We start from the raw sequence: 12,574 nt of genomic DNA, 5'->3' as shown, positions 1-12,574 counted from the left end.
AACAATATGCATACTCAAACCATTCAACTCATGGTAAATCGCCCTTACTTCAGACAAGACGAACATTCATAGCAATGATGCCTACTTTCCCCCTCCTTTCCTGTAGACAGTGTTGGGCCTCCAAGAGCAGAGGTTTGTAGAACAGCAGCAAGTTTTCCCTTAAGTGGATACCCAAGGTTTATCGAACTCAGGGAGGAAGAGGTCAAAGATATCCCTCTCATGCAACCCTGCAACCACAAAGCAAGAAGTCTCTTGTGTCCCCAACACACCTAATAGGTGCACTAGTTCGGCGAAGAGATAGTGAAATACAGGTGGTATGAATATATAGGAGCAGTAGCAACGGTGCCAGAAAATAGCTTGTCAAGCGTGTAGTTGATGGTGGTAGTATTGCAGCAGTAGTAACGCAAAGAAACAAGAAACAAGCAGTAGTAACTCAGCAGTATTTAGGAACAAGGCCTAGGGATTACACTTTCACTAGTGGACACTCTCAACATTGATCACATAACAGAATAGATAAATGCATACTCTACACTTTTGTTGGATGATGAACGCATTGCGTAGGATTACACGAACCCTCAATGCCGGAGTTAACAAGCTCCACAATTCGTTCATATTTAAGTAACCTATAGTGTAAGATAGATCAATATAACCAAATAGATCACATCAATACCATCATAGTGATAATTAACTCCACAATCTACAAGAGATCATGATCATAGCCTACGACAAGAACCACACGGTGCACACACTAGTCACCTTTACACACGTGCAGGAGGAATAGAACTACTTTAATAACATCACTAGAGTAGCACATAGATGAATTGTGATACAAAACTCATATGAATCTCAATCATGTAAAGCAGCTCATGAGATCATTGTATTGAAGTACATGGAGAGAGATTAACCACATAGCTACCGGTACAGCCCCGAGCCTCGATGGAGAACTACTCCCTCCTCATGGGAGCAGCAGTGGTGATGAAGATGGCGGTGGAGATGGCAGCGGTGTCGATGGAGGAGCCTTCCGGGGGCACTTCCCCGCTCCGGCAGCGTGCCGGAACAGAGACTACTGTCCCCCAGATCTTGGCTTCGCGATGGCGGCGGCTCTGGAAGGTTTCTGTGGTTTTCGTCGAACGCATCAGGGTTTTCGCGACGGAGGCTTTATATAGGCGAAGAGGCGGCGCAGGAGGGCTTACGGGGGCCCACACCATAGGGCGGCGCGGCCCCCTCTCGGCCGCGCCAGGTGTGGTGTGGGGCCCCCCAGGCTCCCCTCTGGCGGCTCTCGAGTGTTCTGGATGGTTCCGGGAAAAATAGGAACCTGGGCGTTGATTTCGTCCGATTCCGAGAATATTTCGTTACTAGGATTTCTGAAACCAAAAACAGCAGAAAACAGGAACTGGCACTTCGGCATCTTGTTAATAGGTTAGTTCCAGAAAATGCACGAATATGACATAAAGTGTGCATAAAACATGTAGATAACATCAATAATGTGGCATGGAACATAAGAAATTATCGATACGTCGGAGACGTATCAGCATCCCCAAGCTTAGTTCTTCTCGTCCCGAGCAGGTAAAACGATAACACAGATAATTTCTGGAGTGACATGCCATCATAAACTTGATCATACTATTTGTAAAGCATATGAAGTGAATGCAGCGATCAAAACAATGGTAATGACATGAGTAAACAACTGAATCATAAAGCAAAGACTTTTCATGAATAGCACTTCAAGACAAGCATCAATAAGTCTTGCATTAGAGTTAACTCATAAAGCAATAATTCAAAGTAAAGGCATTGAAGCAACACAAAAGAAGATTAAGTTTCAGCGGTTGCTTTCAACTTGTAACATGTATATCTCATGGATATTGTCAACATAGAGTAACATAATAAGTGCAATAAGCAAGTATGTAGGAATCAATGCACAGTTCACACAAGTGTTTACTTCTTGAGGTGGAGAGAAATAGGTGAACTGACTCAACATTGAAAGTAAAAGAATGGTCCTCCATAGAGGAAAAGCATCGATTGCTATATTTGTGCTAGAGCTTTGATTTTGAAAACATGAAACAATTTTGTCAACGGTAGTAATAAAGCATATGCATTATGTAAATTATATCTTACAAGTTGCAAGCCTCATGCATAGTATACTAATAGTGCCCGCACCTTGTCCTAATTAGCTTGGACTACCGGATCATCACAATGCACATGTTTTAACCAAGTGTCACAAAGGGGTACCTCTATGCCGCCTGTACAAAGGTCTAAGGAGAAAGCTCGCATTGGATTTCTCGCTATTGATTATTCTCAACTTAGACATCCATACCGGGACAACATAGACAACAGATAATGGACTCCTCTTTTATGCATAAGCATGTAACAACAATTAATAATTTTCTCATATGAGATTGAGGATATATGTCCAAAACTGAAACTTCCACCATGGATCATGGCTTTAGTTAGCGGCCCAATGTTCTTCTCTAACAATATGCATGCTTAACCATAGGGTGGTAGATCTCTCTTACTTCAGACAAGACGGACATGCATAGCAACTCACATGAAATTCAACAATGAATAGTTGATGGCGTCCCCAGTGATCATGGTTATCGCACAACAAGCAACTTAATAAGAGATAAAGTGCATAATTACATATTCAATACCACAATAGTTTTTAAGCTATTTGTCCCATGAGCTATATATTGCAAAGGTGAATGATGAAATTTTAAAGGTAGCACTCAAGCAATTTACTTTGGAATGGCGGAAAATACCATGTAGTAGGTAGGTATGGTGGACACAAATGGCATAGTGTTGTTTGGCTCAGGATTTGGATGCATGAGAAGTAATCCCTCTCGATACAAGGTTTAGGCTAGCAAGGTTGTTTGAAGCAAACACAAGCACGAACTAGTACAGCAAAACTCACATAAAAGACATATTACAAGCATTATAAAACTATACATCGTCTTCCTTGTTGTTCAAACATCTTACTAGAAATTATCTAGACCTTAGAGAAACAAAATATGCAAACCAAATTTTAGCATGCTCTATGTATTTCTTCATTAATGGGTGCAAAGCATATGATGCAAGAGCTTAATCATGAGCACAACAATTGCCAAGTATCACATTACCCAAAACATTTATAGCAATTACTACATGTATCATTTTCCAATTCCAACCATATAACAATTTAACGAAGGAGAAACTTCGCCATGAATACTATGAGTAGAAACCAAGGACATACTTGTCCATATGCTACAGCGGAGCGTGTCTCTCTCCCACACAAGCATGATGTAATCCAATTTATTCAAACACAAGCAAAAACAAAAACAAACAGACGCTCCAAGTAAAGTACATAAGATGTGACGGAATAAAAATATAGTTTCAGGGGAGGAACCTGATAATGTTTTCGATGAAGAAGGGGATGCCTTGGGCATCCCCAAGCTTAGACGCTTGAGTCTTCTTGATATATGCAGGGATGAACCACCGGGGCATCCCCAAGCTTAAACTTTTCACTCTTCTTGATCATGTTGCATCATACTCCTCTCTTGATCCTTGAAAACTTCCTCCACACCAAACTCGAAACAACTCATTAGAGGGTTAGTGCACAATATAAATTGACATATTCAGAGGTGACACAATCATTCTTAACACTTCTGGACATTGCATAATGCTACTGGACATTAGTGGATCAAAGAAATTCATCCAACATAGCAAAAGAGGCAATGCGAAATAAAAGGCAGAATCTGTCAAAACAGAACAGTTCGTATTGACGAATTTTAAAATGGCACCAGACTTGCTCAAATGAAAATGCTCAAATTGAATGAAAGTTGCGTACATATCTGAGGATCATGCACGTAAATTCGCTTAATTTTCTGAGCTACCTACAGGGAGGTAGACCCAGATTCGTGACAGCAAAGAAATCTGGAACTGTGCAGTAATCCAAATCTAGTACTTACTTTTCTATCAACGGCTTTACTTGGCACAACAAAACACAAAACTAAGATAAGGAGAGGTTGCTACAGTAGTAAACAACTTCCAAGACACAAATATAAAACAAAGTACTGTAGCAAAATAACACATGGGTTATCTCCCAAGAAGTTCTTTTCTTTATAGCCATTAAGATGGGCTCAGCAGTTTTAATGATGCACTCGCAAGAAATAGTATTTGAAGCAAAAGAGAGCATCAAGAGGCAAATTCAAAACACATTTAAGTCTAACATGCTTCCTATGCATAGGAATCTTGTAAATAAACAAGTTCATGAAGAGCAAAGTAACAAGCATAGGAAGATAAAACAAGTGTAGTTTCAAAAATTTCAGCACATAGAGAGGTGTTTTAGTAACATGAAAATTTCTACAACCATATTTTCCTCTCTCATAATAACTTTCAGTAGCATCATGAGCAAACTCAACAATATAAATATCACATAAAGCATTCTTATCATGAGTCCCATGCATAAAATTATTACTCTCCACATAAGCATAATCAATTTTATTAGTAATAGTGGGAGCAAATTCAACAAAGTAGCTATCATCAAATATAGGAGGCATATTGTAATCATAATCAAATTTACTCTCCATAGTAGGTGGCAACAAAAGACTACTATCATTATAATCATCATAAATAGGAGGCAAAGTATCATCAAAGAAAAATTTCTCCTCCATGCCCGGGGGACTAAAAAGATCATGCTCATCAAAACCAGCTTCCCCAAGCTTAGAATTTTCCATAGCATTAGCAACAATAGTGTTCAAAGCATTCATATCAATAACATTCCCATTAGCATGCATATAAAGTTCCATGGGTTTTTTAATTCTCTCTTCAAACACATCATGTCCTAATTCAAGATAAAGTTCATAAAGATCTCTCATATTTTTGTTGTTTTCCATTATGCCTAACTAGTGTAAACAAGAAACAAAAAGATGCAATTGCAGGATCTAAAGGAAATAGCTTCGAGCACAAACACAATGGCGCCAGAAAAGTACTTTACCTGGAACCGAAGTATGAGTGCCTTTTTACCTTTCCTCCCCGGCAACGGCGCCAGAAAAGTGCTTGATGCCTACTTTCCCCCTCCTTTCCTGTAGATAGTGTTGGGCCTCCAAGAGCAGAGGTTTGTAGAACAGCAGCAAGTTTTCCCTTAAGTGGATACCCAAGGTTTATCGAACTCAGGGAGGAAGAGGTCAAAGATATCCCTCTCATGCAACCCTGCAACCACAAAGCAAGAAGTCTCTTGTGTCCCCAACACACCTAATAGGTGCACTAGTTCGGCGAAGAGATAGTGAAATACAGGTGGTATGAATATATAGGAGCAGTAGCAACGGTGCCAGAAAATAGCTTGCTGGCGTGTAGTTGATGGTGGTAGTATTGCAGCAGTAGTAACGCAGTAAAACAGTAAACAAGCAGTAGTAACTCAGCAGTATTTAGGAACAAGGCCTAGGGATTACACTTTCACTAGTGGACACTCTCAACATTGATCACATAACAGAATAGATAAATGCATACTCTACACTTTTGTTGGATGATGAACGCATTGCGTAGGATTACACGAACCCTCAATGCCGGAGTTAACAAGCTCCACAATTCGTTCATATTTAAGTAACCTATAGTGTAAGATAGATCAATATAACCAAATAGATCACATCAATACCATCATAGTGATAATTAACTCCACAATCTACAAGAGATCATGATCATAGCCTACGACAAGAACCACACGGTGCACACACTAGTCACCTTTACACAAGTGCAGGAGGAATAGAACTACTTTAATAACATCACTAGAGTAGCACATAGATGAATTGTGATACAAAACTCATATGAATCTCAATCATGTAAAGCAGCTCATGAGATCATTGTATTGAAGTACATGGAGAGAGATTAACCACATAGCTACCGGTACAGCCCCGAGCCTCGATGGAGAACTACTCCCTCCTCATGGGAGCAGCAGTGGTGATGAAGATGGCGGTGGAGATGGCAGCGGTGTCGATGGAGGAGCCTTCCGGGGGCACTTCCCCGCTCCGGCAGCGTGCCGGAACAGAGACTCCTGTCCCCCAGATCTTGGCTTCGCGATGGCGGCGGCTCTGGAAGGTTTCTGTGGTTTTCGTCGAACGCATCAGGGTTTTCGCGACGGAGGCTTTATATAGGCGAAGAGGCGGCGCAGGAGGGCTTCTGGGGGACCCACACCATAGGGCGGCGCGGCCCCCCCTCTGGCCGCGCCAGGGTGTGGTGTGGGGCCCCCAGGGCTCCCCTCTGGCGGCTCTCGAGTGTTCTGGATGGTTCCGGGAAAAATAGGAACCTGGGCGTTGATTTCGTCCGATTCCGAGAATATTTCATTACTAGGATTTCTGAAACCAAAAACAGCAGAAAACAGGATCTGGCACTTCGGCATCTTGTTAATAGGTTAGTTCCAGAAAATGCACGAATATGACATAAAGTGTGCATAAAACATGTAGATAACATCAATAATGTGGCATGGAACATAAGAAATTATCGATACGTCGGAGACGTATCAAGCAACTCACATGATATTCAACAAAGTGATAGTTGATGGCGTCCCCAGAAGCATGGTTATCGCACAACAAGCAACTTATAAGAGATAATATGCATAAGTACATATTCAATACCACAATAGTTTTTAAGCTATTTGTCCCATGAGCTATATATTGCAAAGATAAAGAATGGAAATTTTAAAGGTAGCACTCAAGCAATTTACTTTGGAATGGCGGAGAAATACCATGTAGTAGGTAGGTATGGTGGACACAAGTGGCATAGTGTTTCGCTCAAGGATTTTGGATGCATGAGAAGTATTCCCTCTCGATACAAGGTTTAGGCTAGCAAGGTTGTTTAAAGCAAACACAAGTATGAACCGGTACAGCAAAACTCACAGAAAAGACATACTGTAAGCATTATAAGACTCTATACCGTCTTCCTTGTTGTTCGACTTTTACTAGAAAATATCTAGACCTTAGAGAGACCAATTATGCAAACCAAATTTTAGCAAGCTCTATGTATTTCTTCATTAATAGGTGCAAGGTATATGATGCAAGAGCTTAAACATGAGCACAACAATTGCCAAGTATCACATTATTCAAGATATTGTACCAATTACCACATGTATCATTTCCCGTTTCCAACCATATAACAATTTAACGAAGCAGTTCAACCTTCGCCATGAATATTATGAGTAAAGCCTAAGGACATATGTGCCCATATGCAACAGCGGAGCGTGTCTCTCTCCCACACAATGAATGCTAGGATCCAACTTTATTCAAAAAAAAACAAAAACAAGAACATAAAGACGCTCCAAGTAAAGCACATAAGATGTGATGGAATAAAAATATAGTTTCACTAGAGGAACCTGATAATGTTGTCGATGAAGAAGGGGATGCCTTGGGTATCCCCAAGCTTAGACGCTTGAGTCTTCTTGAAATATGCAGGGATGAATCACCGGGGCATCCCCAAGCTTAGAGCTTTCACTCTCCTTGATCATATTGTATCATCCTCCTCTCTTGATCCTTGAAAACTTCCTTCACACCAAACTCGAAACAAACTCATTAGAGGGTTAGTGCATAACCAAAAATTTCACATGTTAAGAGGTGACACAATCATTCTTAACACTTCTGGACATTGCACAAAGCTACTGAAAGTTAATGGAACAAAGAAATCCATCAAATATAGCAAAACAGGTAATGCGAAATAAAAGGCAGAATCTGTCAAAACAGAACAGTCCGTAAAGACGTATTTTTCTGGGGCACCAGACTTGCTCAAATGAGAAACCTCAAAATTAATGAAAGTTGCGTACATATCTGAGGATCACGCTCGTAAATTGGCATAATTTTCTGAGTTACCTACAGAGACTACTGTTCAAATTCGTGACAGCAAGAAATCTGTTACTGCGCAGTAATCCAAATATAGTATCAACTTTCGATTAGAGACTTTACTTGGCACACTGATGTCTACGCCCCCTCCTTTTCCTGTAGACAGTGTTGGGCCTCCAAGAGCAGAGGTTTGTAGAACAGCAGCAAGTTTTCCCTTAAGTGGATCACCCAAGGTTTATCGAACTCAGGGAGGAAGAGGTCAAAGATATCCCTCTCATGCAACCCTGCAACCACAAAGCAAGAAGTCTCTTGTGTCCCCAACACACCTAATAGGTGCACTAGTTCGGCGAAGAGATAGTGAAATACAGGTGGTATGAATAAGTAGCAACGGCACCAGAAAGTGCTTTGCCCAGGACAGTAAACAAGCAGTAGTAACGCAGTAAAACAGTAAACAAGCAGCGATAGCAGTATTTAGGAACAAGGCCTAGGGATCATACTTTCACTAGTGGACACTCTCAACTTTGATCACATAACAGAATAGATAAATGCATACTCTACACTCTCTTGTTGGATGATGAACACATTGCGTAGGATTACACGAACCCTCAATGCCGGAGTTAACAAGCTCCACAATTCAATGTTCATATTTATAACCTTAGAGTGTAAGATAGATCAACACAACTAAACCAAGTACTAACGTAGCATGCACACTGTCACCTTCATGCTAAGAAAGGAGGCATAGATCACATCAATACTATCATAGCAATAGTTAACTTCATAATCTACAAGAGATCATAATCATAGCCTACGCCAAGTACTAACACGGATGCACACACTGTCACCATTACACCGTGCAGGAGGAATAAAACTACTTTAATAACATCACTAGAGTAGCACATAGATAAATTGTGATACAAAACATATTGCAATCATAAAGAGATATAAATAAGCACTTCACTATGCCATCCATAACAGTGAATAAGTATTCTGTGAAATATAGCCTAAGAGACCCACACGGTGCACACACTGTCACCTTTACACACGTGGGACAAGGAGTCTCCGGAGATCACATAAGTAAAATTCACTTGACTAGCATAATGACATCTAGATTACAAGCATCATCATATGAATCTCAATCATGTAAGGCAGCTCATGAGATTATTGTATTGAAGCACATAGGAGAGAGATGAACCACATAGCTACCGGTACAGCCCCGAGCCTCGATGGAGAACTACTCCCTCCTCATGGGAGACAGCAGCGTTGATGAAGATGGCGGTGGTGTCGATGGAGAAGCCTTCCGGGGGCACTTCCCCGTCCCGGCGGCGTGCCGGAACAGAGACTCCTGTCCCCCAGATCTTGGCTTCGCGATGGCGGCGGCTCTGGAAGGTTTTCTCTGGTTTCGTCGAACGTGATAGGGTTTTCGCGACGGAGGCTTTAAATAGGCGGAGAGGCGGCGTCAGAAGGTCGAAGGGGCGACGACACTATAGGGCGGCGCGACCAGGGCCTGGGCCGCGCCGGCCTATGGTCTGGGGGCCCAGTGCCCCCTCTCTGGCGGTTCTCGTGTGTTCTGGATGCTTCCGGGCAAAATAGGAACCTGGGCGTTGATTTCGTCCAATTCCGAGAATATTTCTTTACTAGGATTTCTGAAACCAAAAACAGCAGAAAACAGGAACTGGCACTTCGGCATCTTGTTAATAGGTTAGTTCCAGAAAATGCACGAATATGACATAAAGTGTGCATAAAACATGTAGATATCATCAATAATGTGGCATGGAACATAAGAAATTATCGATACATCGGAGACGTATCAGCATCCCCAAGCTTAGTTCCTGCTCATCCCGAGCAGGTAAACGATAAACAAAGATAATTTCTGGAGTGACATGCCATCATAAACTTGATCATATTGTAAACATATGTAATGAATGCAACGATCAAAACAATGGTAATGACATGAGTAAACAAGTGAATCATAAAACAAAGAATTTTCATGAATAGCACTTCAAGACAAGCATCAATAAGTCTTGCATAAGAGTTAACTCATAAAGCAATAAATCAAAGTAAAGGTATTGAAGCAACACAAAGGAAGATTAAGTTTCAGCGGTTGCTTTCAACTTATAACATGTATATCTCATGGATAATCGTCAACATAGAGTAATATAATAAGTGCAATATGCAAGTATGTAGAAATCAATGCACAGTTCACACAAGTGTTTGCTTCTTGGGATGGAGAGAAATAGGTGAACTGACTCAACATAAAAGTAAAAGAATGGTCCTTCAAAGAGGAAAGCATCGATTGCTATATTTGTGCTAGAGCTTTGATTTTGAAAACAAGAAACAATTTTGTCAACGGTAGTAATAAAGCATATGTATCATGTAAATTATATCTTACAAGTTGCAAGCCTCATGCATAGTATACTAATAGTTCCCGCACCTTGTCCTAATTAGCTTGGACTACCGGGATCATCGCAATGCACATGTTTTAACCAAGTGTCACAAAGGGGTACCTCTATGCCGCCTGTACAAAGGTCTAAGGAGAAAGCTCGCATCGGATTTCTCGCTATTGATTATTCTCAACTTAGACATCCATACCGGGACAACATGGACAACAGATAATGGACTCCTCTTTAATGCATAAGCATGTGGCAGCAATTATTATTCTCATATGAGATTGAGGATATATGTCCAAAACTGAAACTTCCACCATGAATCATGGCTTTAGTTAGCGGCCCAATGTTCTTCTCTAACAATATGCATGCTCCATCCATTAAGGTGGTAGATCTCTCTTACTTCAGACAAGACGGACATGCATAGCAACTCACATGATATTCAACAAAGAGTAGTTGATGGCGTCCCCAGGAACATGGTTATCGCACAACAAGCAACTTAATAAGAGATAAAATGCATAAGTACATATTCAATACCACAATAGTTTTTAAGCTATTTGTCCCATGAGCTATATATTGCAAAGGTGAATGATGGAAATTTTAAAGGTAGCACTCAAGCAATTTACTTTGGAATGGCGGAGAAATACCATGTAGTAGGTAGATATGGTGGACACAAATGGCATAGTGGTTGGCTCAACGATTTTGGATGCATGAGAAGTAATCCCTCTCGATACAAGGTTTAGGCTAGCAAGGTTATTTGAAACAAACACAAGGATGAACGGTGTAGCAAAACTCACATAAAAGACATATTGTAAACATTATAAGACTCTACACCGTCTTCCTTGTTGTTCAAAACTCAATACTAGATATTATCTAGACTTTAGAGAGACCAAATATGCAAACCAAATTAGCAAGCTCTAGGTGTTTCTTCATTAATGGGTGAAGAGCATATGATGCAAGAGCTTAAACATGAGCACAACAATTGCCAAGTATCAAATTATTCAAGACATTTTAGCAATTACTACATGTATCATTTTCCAATTACAACCATATAACAATTTAACGAAGAAGAAACTTCGCCATGAATACTATGAGTAAATCCTAAGGACATACTTGTCCATATGCAACAGCGGAGCGTGTCTCTCTCCCACACAAAGAATGCTAGGATCCATTTTATTCAAACAAAACAAAAACAAAAACAAACCGACACTCCAAGAAAAGCACATAAGCTGTGATGGAATAAAAATATAGTTTCAGGGGAGGAACCTGATAATGTTGTCGATGAAGAAGGGGATGCCTTGGGCATCCCCAAGCTTAGATGCTTGAGTCTTCTTGAAATATGCAGGGATGAACCACCGGGGCATCCCCAAGCTTAGACTTTTCACTCTTCTTGATCATAGTATATCATCCTCCTCTCTTGACCCTTGAAAACTTCCTCCATACCAAACTCGAAACAAACTCATTAGAGGGTTAGTGCATAATCAAAATTTCACATGTTCAGAGGTGACACAATCATTCTTAAGACTTCTGGACATTGCCCAAAGCTACTGGAAGTTAATGTAACAAAGAAATCCACCCAACACAGCGAAAGAAGCAATGCGAAATAAAAGGCAGAATCTGTCAAAACAGAACAGTCCGTAAAGACGAATTTTATTGAGGCACCAGACTTGCTCAGATGAAAATGCCCAAATTGAATGAAAGTTGCGTACATATCTGAGGATCACTCACGTAAATTGGCATAATTTTCTGAGTTACCTACAGATAATTAGGCCCAGATTCGTGACAGCAAGAAATCTGTTTCTGCGCAGTAATCCAAATCTAGTATGAACCTTACTATCAAAGACTTTACTTGGCACAACAATACACAAAACTAAGATAAGGAGAGGTTGCTACAGTAGTAAACAACTTCCAAGACACAAAATAAAAACAAAGTACTGTAGCAAAATAACACATGGGTTATCTCCCAAGAAGTTCTTTCTTTATAGCCATTAAGATGGGCTCAGCAGTTTTAATGATGCACTCGCAAGAAATAATATTTGAAGCAAAAGAGAGCATCAAGAGGCAAGTTCAAAACAAATTTAAGTCTAACATGCTTCCTATGAAAAGTAATCTTGTAAATAAACAAGTTCAAGAAGCATAATGCAACAAGCATAGAAAAACTATACAAGCTCAACTTCAAGATTTTAAGCATATAGAGAGGCGTTTTAGTAACATGAAAATTTCTACCACCATATTTTCCTCTCTCATAATAACTTTCAGTAGTGTCATGAGAAAACTCAACAATATAACCATCACATAAAGCATTCTTATCATGAGTCTCATGCATAAAATTATTACTCTCCACATAAGCATAATCAATTTTATTAGATGTAGTGGGAGCAAATTCAACAAAGT

This window comes from Lolium perenne, chromosome 1, assembly GCF_019359855.2.
Source record: "Lolium perenne isolate Kyuss_39 chromosome 1, Kyuss_2.0, whole genome shotgun sequence".
NCBI classification, from domain to species: domain Eukaryota; kingdom Viridiplantae; phylum Streptophyta; class Magnoliopsida; order Poales; family Poaceae; genus Lolium; species Lolium perenne.
Note: the sequence above shows the minus strand (reverse complement) of the source record.